Source organism: Daktulosphaira vitifoliae, unplaced genomic scaffold (genome assembly GCF_025091365.1).
Source record: "Daktulosphaira vitifoliae isolate Bord-2020 unplaced genomic scaffold, ASM2509136v1 Scaffold_1, whole genome shotgun sequence".
In the NCBI taxonomy this organism is placed as follows: domain Eukaryota; kingdom Metazoa; phylum Arthropoda; class Insecta; order Hemiptera; family Phylloxeridae; genus Daktulosphaira; species Daktulosphaira vitifoliae.
This window is the reverse complement of record NW_026099572.1, coordinates 16568832-16580870: the sequence shown is the minus strand read 5'-3', so window position 1 is coordinate 16580870 and position 12039 is coordinate 16568832. Positions and strand designations below refer to the sequence as shown.

The window sequence follows — 12039 nt, the reverse complement described above, 5'->3', positions numbered from 1 at the left end:
TTACGAGTTATTGATAAAAAAATTCATTATAAACGATAGAAAATTATATTATTGCCTATGTATAAAGAAGAGGGTTGTAGGCATAAATTATTTTCACGGAGGAAATTGAATAAATGAGCTTCCATCTCTTTTAGCTTCAATGCGAAGCTGAGAAGGTATTAATTTTACTACTATGTGTTTTTTAAATATAATTTGTTTCTAAGTAGAAAATATTTATATGTAGGAGTTGCATCCCTTTTCCCCTTACTTTAACCAACCAACCATATGATAAAAAGTTGGCACTTGGCCTCGCGTAAATTTTCATACTTCGACAAAAGCAAACTTACCCAAATTGTACTTACCAGTACAATACAATTGTGTTATTCATTGATTGTATCAACTAAAAAACTGAAAAAATTGACACTCGAGTGTGAAAATCAATTAAGTAGACATACGGGAACACACTGTGGTAGTGTAAACCTGTCTNTGTACTTACCAGTACAATACAATTGTGTTATTCATTGATTGTATCAACTAAAAAACTGAAAAAATTGACACTCGAGTGTGAAATCAATTAAGTAGACATACGGGAACACACTGTGGTAGTGTAAACCTGTCCACGGGAAATATAATTCAGTTATATTATCGCAGCAACGGAAAAAGGATGTTTGTATCTACGTCATCATTACCCATTATCACGTACATACGTATGTACAGATAATAATTGTATACCATATCATGCGCGATGTGTCACTTAATTCACAAGTCTAACATCACATAATGCGAAGAAGAGGGTTCGGCATTTATTTATGAAAATAAGTCGGTTAATTATTATTATTTTTTTACTTTACCACGAAGAAATGAATAACGTACACTCACTCACACCGAGTATCATTACACAATAATAATGACAATTGTCCGGGTATTTAATAGCCCAATACTCGAGTTTACATATGTTTATGTTTGTTATACATACTATTATTCTATATCGGAAAGCAGGAGAGTAGGAAACAATGATATAATGAATAAGTCATATACTATCATTTACACAAAAAACACATATCCTTCAGAAAAACAATATAACGATGATGATAAATGTACGTATAAGTATGTGAAACGGAAAATCTCATGTAAATTTTTCAACTGATAGACAAAACGGAAACGCGGAGAACACGCATTTAATAGCAGAGTATTCTTGAAACACTTCAATCGACAATTTTATATTAGTTCCGATACATAAAATATATCCTCCATACATCTAATATTTAAATTGACAGTAAAAATTGTTTTAGCGAACAACACTACTAGAATTATTTGACACAGTGGACACTACTCATACGTCTCTAATGTCAATACTAGTAAGCATTTCTTATGAACGTAACACGTGTATTCTAATTATACTGAGAATAAAAATATATACATTATATTTCAGTATTAGCGACTTCAATAATTAGAATTTTAAAAAAATAAATAAAAGCTAAATTTTAAAACAGTGATTGTTTTTCTGTTGTTATAAAAATATTGGTCAGACACTAATAAAAAAATTGTATTATGATTTGTAAAAGCAGTATGGAATCAATAAACGAACATCAAGTAACAAACAACAGTATCTTTTTATATTATTCATAATAATTAGCAAGTTGAATTCATAGTTTAGAAAAATAAAGTAATAGAAAAAATATTTTTGGTAAAATCTAAGTTTAAAAAAAATCAAAATAAAATTGTTTAAAAACTTTTTTTTTTTAATTTAGGTATTTGATAATTTATACAATAACAGATTGCTTAAAAATGAAATTAAAATTTTACACAAACGTTATGAGAACAACAATGGAAATTTCTTTTATATATTTTATGGCGATTAAGTTACATGTTTCTTAGATGTATGAAAATAAAACATTAATTTTTGTGTAAATAATTCCAACAGGTAAATAGACAATGAAACCGACAAACGAACCGTTTTATTGCAGTAAAAAACTCTTAAATCTCAATTTACCTAATAGATGCAAGCCTATGTAAGGGCAAACCGAACCTGACTTATTGATTTGTTAAAGAGTGATCAAATAAAAAACTGCCGCTCTAGTCATAGTAAAGAGTGAACCTCGTAGCATTTATTTGTGATATCGTTTTTCTTTTGTCCCGATAATTTCTAAATAGTTTTTCACCCTTATAAAAACATCGGTACTAGTCTCTTTGAAGGCATCGTCCTTGACTAAGTAAACATGTTTGCATTGTACCTAAAGAGTTTCACCCCGTTCAGTTTTAAACAAACGTACATAGATGGATTATATTCTATATATATAATTTATATCATTCATTTTTATAACGATTTTGCTTAGAAATTTTTTTGAGAATATCCCATTGGAAAATAAAAATTTAATAAAATTGAAAATTTATCAAGTAGACCATCATTCCTAAACAACAAAATAATTAGTTTAAAAACATTTTTTCCTAAAATCTTATATGAACAAAAATCTTAATAGTTAATTCATGCGTTAACTTAATAATTAAGCGTGTCTACTAATTCTGTCTATACTTAAATATATGTAAATTAATATATATTGAAGTATATAGAGTAAACTGGGATAATAGTCAAATGTAAAAGTAAAGTAATTAATTTTATAGTTACGAACTAATAGTTGATAAATATGAAATATTGGATCATTTTTTCATGTTATTGATACTATTTTAAGTTTATAAAATAATTTTATACGACTTGAATATTTTTGCGGTTGGACATTGAATACTTTTATTAATCATTACTGAGAAATTACATAGTTTTATTTTCGCACACAATTTTTGTCATAGAATTTAAAGAAACAAATTTGATTTAAGGCAAAAGTCCAACGTAACTCTAAAACAATACATTGTATACTTCTTTGAAATAAATGAGGTTGATACATTAATTTTTTGAATTTTAATAATTGATTTAATCATTTCTACTCCAATTTTTTTTTTGTAATTGTCTTACTTATTGAAAAATATTATTTTTGAGAAAAAAAAAAGTTTAACTACATTAAAATAGCTATATAAATTTTTATTTTTTTAACTTGTAATATAATTATTTTGATCTATTATCATTTGTTTACTATTAAATGGAGCATGGTCCAAATAATATTGTGACAGTTCGATAATCAGTTTTGTATTATTACATTATGAGTTGTTAACTCTAAATGTTAAACAGAGTGCGTAACATAAAATAATTTTTATCTGTTCATTATGACAAAAATAGAGTGTTGCTAAACACCACTTAGCTCCTTACATTTTGTAAATTTTCAAATGCTAATAATAAGTAATGATATAAAAATGATTATCAATCTGCCAAAATTTTATTAAAATAATTTTCCATTTAGTAGTAAATAATAATAATAGGTTCCATTTAAATTTCGAAAGTTACCTCTAAAGTCTACCAATAGAAATTAATTTTCCTTACAATGAACTTTACATTTTACAATAATTTATAAAAATAAATTAAGATTTTATCTACACATTTTTATGATGAAATCATTATTTAATGAAAAAATGGGAGAGGAGATGATACTTAATAAATAACACACACAGTGCATATAATTTTTTTATTGCATTAGTATTTGAAAATTAATTTATATAATGTAATTTTGCGTATACTGATTTTAATAATTTGTATTTAATCATGATAAGTAAATAAAGTTGTATTAATTTATAATGTAGGTACCTATCTCTTAATTATTTTAAAGTAGATTCAATTAAGTGTTTATGTTATTAATAATAGTTGAAGATATTAATCACTATTACAAATAAAAAATGTATTTAGTAGTAATAAATGTTAAAACAAATAAAACAGTATCTTGTGAATAAAAGATCATTTATTTTCAATAACTATTAAACGTCACATTATTTTAATCTGATTGTTATTGCAAAAGGACCGATGTCGAAAGGAGTCGTTTTGAAATAAACGGTTTCAAAGTTTCAATCATCCATATGAATTATATTGTATTTTTAACAATTATATTTAGTTTCAGTTAACTTTTATGCATGTTTCTGGCATATTTAGATATAGAATAAAAACCTATACTTAATTATATAAAAATGACAAATATTATGATTTTTAATATATGGCCCAGCTGCACTCATAGTGCGAATTGTTGACAAAACAAAGGTTAATGCCTATAATGAGTGTGGATGATTGACATTAGCGCCATCTATGTACTAGACAGTAAGGCCTATCAGTACTGAGTTTTTTTGGCGGTTATATTAAATTCGATAAAACAACGATTTATTAATACATGAATATTTAACTTTTTTTATGTAGTCACATTCCGTTAATCTTAGTTGAAGGCCTCACAAATATGTTAAATGTATTATACAGTTTTTTTTCTTTAATGTTTATTTTTTATTTGATTATAAAACTTGTAATCGCCAAAACACTGATGTAAACTGTTGATATATATAGTTTATATATACAGTTTTATATATATATACACAGGGTGATTTTTTTATCATAACCCACTCAATTACTTGCAGAATAATAATAATTTAAACATTTTTTTTTATTATTATCTTTAGTTACACAGTATTCTTGAATTTTTAACTATGTAATACTTCTTAAGTTCATCCCTTATGCCTTGGAGGGGGGTCAACTTTGTTTTTTTAAATGGTAACACATATTTTTAATTTAATAAAATGTTTGAGTTTTTAATTTAATAGTAAATGGCATTTGAATTTTTAATATAACTTTATTAGCTTATTAGATATAAACATTTAAAGTTTCAAAATTTTGAGTTAATATACATGTATAATACACATGGAATTGTAAATACAGGTAGCTAATTGGATTTTTATAACATCGATATTAGCAGGTACACAGTATTGTTATTATCAATTGTAGTAAGGCACATTGTTATGAGTTTATAAATACACTAACTGACAATACAGAAAGTATATCTATTGATAATCATAATTGATAATAAACAATCCGTGACTGAGACAGCAATGTCATAAAAATCCAATATATATATATAAAAGTACGAGTTTATAAATTACATTTACATTTACATTTACAATTAATAGAAAAATAGTGTAAGTTCCAAAGAAATCTATTTTGTTTTTCCGTTTCCTGATTTTTTTTTATAAAATATACCGAAGTTGTTGTAAGGTCTTGAATTGATTATAATGATTTTGAAGTATGATAATTTTACAGTTTTACAATGGTAATCACACTAAAGTCAAGTGCAATGAAACTCTAGTTCTAACACATAATCTCCAAAAATATAAAAATAAGTTATGGCAAAATCAGTTGTCCTTTCAGTTTACATCCTTTTATCGATAACTTTTACAACTACGATACTTGTAAATGAATCTCAAATATTAATAACTTACTATGTTTTGTGCGGCGACCGTTTCGCTAGCGGCCACGCGAACCGGATTCTGCTTAACACGGCCAATTTTGATTAAATTTTTAGCTTCAGACTATTTTAGTAATTCTACAAACTATGCGGAAAAATAACTGAAATTCTGTCAGCGATGGTTCTTGTCATGGAAACACGTTTGCCCGCGCAAATGTAAAACAATTGTTAGAAGATTTACGTCGATGAGTAGACACAACGTACATTACGACCACGGCGGCAACGAGAGAGATGCACCGATACAGTGGATACTGCTGACTGACCGACGGTGTGATCGGTCACAAGGGGCGCCGTCGACCGAATGGGGGCCAAACCCAACGTTGTCCAATGACACGAGAATATTACCAAGCCGCGCCTCTATTTTCTTCTCCCCACTATCTTTGAACAGCACTAGCAATGTTATACCTCACACAAACCGTAACCGAACATCTTCTATACCAGAATAGGTATATTGATGTTAGTAATCATTTTCAAATAAAATTATTTTATTAATATTCGATACACAAGTAACATTTTCCATTTAAAAAAGAAGCATTTGCGCCAGACAATACAATTTAAACATTTTTATAAAACTAGACGTTATAACAATCGTTTGTTTTACTTCTTAAGATTAAAATTACCATGAATATTTCTCAAAATAATGCGCACAACGTGCCCATTAACGTGTACAATAATAGATTTTGTTCTTCAAATCAATTTATAATTGAATCAAATTCAAATAGAATTGGCGATTTAAACGTTTTAAAGCATTAAAATCGATATACATATACTAGAACGTAACGATTTCGTCGAAATGAGCGCGTTGTTCAATAATGTTGTATTGTTATCGCCTATTTGATTGCAATTCACATAACTAGCCAATTATACAAACCAATTCAATAATTTTATATTCACTAATATTTAAATATTTTATATCAAATGCCTATAATTTATACTCGTCTTATTTCATATAATTAATCCCTACATGAGGATCACAGTAATTTTCAAAACATAAATAGTATAATTTTTATTATTTGATATTGCGGACTTATGAAACATAATTATTATGTTTCAAAATTATTTTATGAAAACATGAGAAAGACATACCTTTCTAAAAAAAAAAAAAAAAATTGGATTAATTATTTTTACAACTTAGAAAATTATAAATGAATAAACTGGAATATATTCCATAAATAATGGAATTTATAGTGGGGCTAATTAAAATTCGTTTAGTCTTGAAAAAATTGACTCAAATAGTATTTAAAACTTAGGGTTCTAAAGACAAAAAAAAATTAATGCACTCAAAATAATGAGTTGAAACTTATTTTTATCTATTTATTGATGTTACCTGCAAGTATGAGGTTAGAAATAAATTGAATTATATTATTTATAATATGACTAATAATCTTATTATATAATAGAACAAGAAAAAAACGTTTTTCTGGAAAAATTACTTAGCATGATCCGATTTTCCATTTTTTTTTCAACGAAAGTACTCGGTCACGAGACTCTGGAAAAATTATTGGCGAAAGCCGGAAAATTTTTGCCGCTCACCTGCGACATTTTTTGAAAAAACGCTCGTTGACGCCAGTGTTTTACGACTTAAGGTTTGAAATTTTCACCAGACCTGCTCAATATAAAATATAAAAATCAATTCAATCCATCATTTTTCACCGTTTTATGATCTTTTTTTTTTTAAAGTCCATGCGCATGATTTTAATATGGCATTGACTCATTTCTGCGCATATGTTTATTGTGACCCTCAATGGCGTATTTTGAGGGGGTGTCCTTCATGTCTGTACGCCCCCCGACTTAAAAAAAAATGCCTGATATATTGGTATTAACTTTTTTTTATAATATACTGTATTTATTTTACTATAAAATAAATGGTATTTTAAATAAATAACAAAAATGAAGTNATTTACTATAAAATAAATGGTATTTTAAATAAATAACAAAATTGAAGATAATTTGATAGGATTCGACGACACGTATTTATCTACATTTTATCAGAGATTTCTAGAAATTATTTGGATTTCATTGGGTCATTTAGATAACAAAAATACCCATAGCAAAAATATAATAACAACGGAAATATTCTGAACTTGTAGTTCATTTTTAAATTTATTTTATAGTTTATCAGTTTAGAGAATTATAAACAAATAAGTTTAATTATCACTATTCAATATACCGCATTTATAAAAATTACAGAAAATAATTTTTTATAATAAAAATAGTATTTAAAAACTAAACAAAAGTTATGAAATTCTTTATGAATCGTCATTTAGTAAAATTAAAATTAAGTTGTTAAGATAGTAGATACACTTCTTAACTTAAAAATGTATAATTGGTTGACTTTTTAACTTAATTGTATCCATTATAATATTTGTATATTCACATAACAAGAACATTAAATTACTTCAGTTAAGATAAATTTATATTAAATTTGAATTTCTTTAATGAAATAATGTTACAAAAAAAAATAAGATTAAAATAAAATAAAAAACCAACAATTAAACATAGAAAAAGTAAAAAATATGTTTGGTAGTATACAAATAAAAATTTTAATTTGTAGTGAACATTAAGAAAATTGAAATAAAATACAAAAATAAAATTTCATTCATAAAAGTATTAAAAGAATAGCTGTCCAGCAATAATTTCATTTTTGTGTCTTAATCTTATAAAAGGCATAATATTTGCATTTATTGGTGTTGTATATCCTCGAGACATTTTTTCTGCCAGTTCAACAGTAAAAAGCCCACAATCATGTCCATTGGTTTAGCGAGATGTCTCGCNACAGTAAATGGCCCACAATCATGTCCATTGGTTTGGCGAGATGTCTCGCCTATTTGTAATGTCCATGTAGAAGCTTTTCCTTTTTTGTCCATCTCCCATTCAATTAAGAAATTTTTTAATACCATTGGATAGGGACCCTCATACGACTTAAGACTATCATATGATGTCACAGTCTTTTCAGGTATATTAACCACTGTCAATATCCAATGACTCTCATATACATTCATGGGCACAAAAAGTAATTTTATTGTGTGAATATCTTTTTTTATCCATCTCCTTACAAATGGATAACCTCCTCGAAGATACGCTACAATAAAATCAGTGACAACTGCATAAACTTCACCTTTTGACTGTGTTACTATCATTTTAATGTACTCATTAATTGTGTCTGAAGTATACCAAGATATAGGCGACTTAAATGAAGGTGCATTATACTGATCAAGAGATTTTGTGTTCTGATCTTGTATTACTTCTGCAAATGTAACCATATTTAAACATTTTTCATAAAATTAATAAAAAACTTTGTTGAACAGTTTACAATTAGTTAGGTTTATTTAAGGTTTTGGAATATGAAATTAAACACATATAATTACTTTTGTTTAAAACGTCAATGGACCCCCTTAATAATAAGCCTCTGCAGAGGTTATATTAATTTAACATGTATTATAATTATTAATTATGTTTAATAAATAATCTTTTTTTATTTTATGTTACATAAAATAAATAGATTAAATAACTAATTACCTTTTTCTTTCTCTGATACTTTTATTACTTCAAAAGTGGACAGAGCAAGTAAATTTACATCATTTGGCATATTTAAGGTCAAAGGATTAGAACTAATTTTTGGCTCTAAAATAATTTATGTTTTAAAATATTACATATTTGTTTCAAAAATCAAAACGTTTATTATATTATTTTTTAAAAATTAATTATATTTTATAAGTTGAATACTTTTTATGACTTTTTCATCTTCTTCAGATGAATTTCTTTTTAAATTTGACCGAGCAGTAGTATTAAAAGATATCCCAAAGTGTTGCATTTTTATTTCGGATTTTTTGCGTTCCAAGTTTTTCTTATGAAAACTCTTAACGGATCATAAAAATATATTTAATTATATGATAAATTTATTTAAAAAATCTGCTTTATGTCCAAAAAATGGTTAAGGATATCCTAAAATCTTTTTATTGAAAAAAAGGATAATAAAATATACCTTTCCTAACAAATCAGCTGGTAAAAATAGCGGATTGTCTTTTGAAATTGTTATATTTTTTTTTCTGTTGAATTTAAAATTTTTTTTTTATGATTTTTCATTCTTAATAAGTGTTCCGAATTTTCCTCGCTGTATCAATTTCTAGGCAACCAAAGAGATATTTAAATAAACAAATAAACTATATTTAATATTATATTATTATCTTCGATAAAAATTGAATTTCTTATAAAAATCTTATTGAAAAAATAGCAGTCCTAAATAATATTAAACATTATGTTATCGCAATTATATTAAGGGGATTGATAGTTTATTTTATATTTTTGAATCAGACAAACCCAAATAACATAGCTAAATCGAATACATTACAATTTTACAAAATTATAATTTATAGATTTGTTAATATATATTAATATAATTATAGTTACAATTTTTCTAAAATAATTTTATCATTTTTATTTGTTTTTCGATACGTGCGGTTTTTTGGAATAATGGAATTTGTTACATGATAAATATTTTCGTTAATAATTGCTGCAAATTGAATATCATTTTAATAATTATTAATTAAATAATAAATTTCGAAAAAGTTTTTTAACATTAAAATAGTTAAATTAAAGTAAAGCTACTGAATTATTGTTATATATCTATAAGAGAAGTTATTATTAATTTTTCTTATAATTTATATTAAAAAACTTTTTCTCTATTCAAAATAATTAGTTTAATTATTAATCTTAATAGTATTTACAGATAATTCTTCCACCTTTAATTGACTTTTTTGATATTTGTCTTTTATTTGGATTATTTAAAACACAATTGGAATGCATGAAACGACGATTCCATATTTCTTCAACTCTGCGTATGACCTTATGTAAGTTTGTTTCATTTGTTTGACCAAAAATATTTTTTTCACTTGCCATATCAACAACTAATTAAATAAATCTTTATACTTACACAAGACGAAAGTTTGTTTTTCACGGGAAAAAACGAACTGAACTCAAATGTCGATAAAATCAACATTTACATCTAATTGTCAAGGAAACTTAATTGTAAAAATTCATTAAAAAATATATAAGCCAACTATAAATAAATTTAGTATAAAAAATACTTATTTATTTTTATTTTATTATTGGTCAAAGAATACAATATGTTAAGAATTTATTATAGAGAATTATCAAAATATACAGAGTGCTTTTTTATCATAACCCACTCAATTACTTACAAAGTAATAATAATTTAAACATTTTTTTTTTTGGTTTTCTTTAGTTACACATTATTCTTGAATTATTAACTATTTAAAACTTTTTATGTTCATCCCTTATGCCTTGAAAGGGTGTCAACTTTGTTTTTTTAAATGGGAACACATATTTTGAATATAATAAAATGTGTATTATAAATTGTGTATTATACATATATATTAACTCAAAAATTTGAAACTTTAAATGTTTATATCTAATAAACTAATAAAGTTATATTAAAAATTCAAATGCCATTTACTATTGAATAAACATTCAAACATTTTATTATATTCAAAATATGTGTTCCCATTTAAAAAAACAAAGTTGACACCCTTACAAGGTATAAGGGATGAACATAAAAAGTTTTAAATAGTTAATAATTCAAGAATAATGTGTAACTAAAGAAAACAAAAAAAAAAAATATTTAAATTATATTGATTCCGTAAGTAAATGAGTGGGTTATGATAAAAAAATCACTTTGTATACTATAATATAGTTAATCATTTGTTACTAGACCAGGAATTTAATATTTATAAACATTTTTGAAAATTATAGTATTTTTAATTTTGTAAAAAGAAGAAAAACAAAATATTTTAGTATATAAGACGAAATGGAATGAATCGTAGAGGAGAGAGGACCTCAGAAGCACCGAAGGTAATCTCTTTTCACGCGGTACGTTTATGACATTAAGTTTTCATTTTGTGTATTGTTTTATTGTGTATTAAGTGTATATTTATTTTGTATGTTTTGCATTGCTTAATTATATTTATAATAATTACATTTGAGTTATTATTAAACTTTTATTACTTTAAGTTAAGACACTAGAGTTGTTTCTTTTAAGATACAACAATACCAAAATTTCAAATTTCAAATTACTTATCAATTCCTAAAATGGTAATTAGAAAAATAGTAAGTTTTTTTTACGTTAGTAAACATTTCTGCAATTTTCGTTTGTGAGGTTCATTAAAAGTTGGTCACCACCCGAGAAATCATTTAAAATACGCCACTGGTACCCTTAATTTTTAAAATACGAATTTTTATGGCGATTAAATTTTCTATCCAATTCATTATTAATAAACTTTATTGCTGTCATGTATGGATTGATTATGATAGTTATAACTATCTTTTTTTTTTTTTTGATATAATGTTTAGTTTATTAAGCATACTTTTATGAAGATATTTTCTGACGATTTCTTTTAAAAATGTTTATAATACAAATTTGTTGATATATTTAATCATGTTTATTGTTATATATCTTTTGTTTGGACTTTTTTTTATCACAGATAATTTATATTAGGATACTATTTTGTATTTGTGCATAGCACTATATTGTGTATGCTTCATCAAGGAATGTTATGTGTAATATATAAATAATTTATATATAAATTTCAGTACAGTTATAAGTATATAAGTTTGCAATGGTGGCCATTAACTAGTTAAAAAGTTAATTTTTTTTAAACTT

General features: G+C 25.1%; 1 protein-coding gene across 2 annotated transcripts in view; it reads right to left on the bottom strand.

The window, feature by feature from the left end:
• Positions 1-5649, bottom strand: part of LOC126910456 (protein dead ringer homolog) — a 49609-nt gene extending 43960 nt beyond the window's left edge. Inside the window, exon 1 of one of the 2 annotated variants that reach the window (XM_050693043.1) lies at positions 5335-5649. The gene's annotated coding sequence lies outside the window, so the exon portion shown is untranslated. Of the gene's footprint in view, positions 1-326; positions 346-5334 lie in introns of those variants that run through there. The other variant, XM_050693045.1, reaches the window with a different exon arrangement.
• Positions 5650-12039: the final 6390 nt, after the last annotated feature.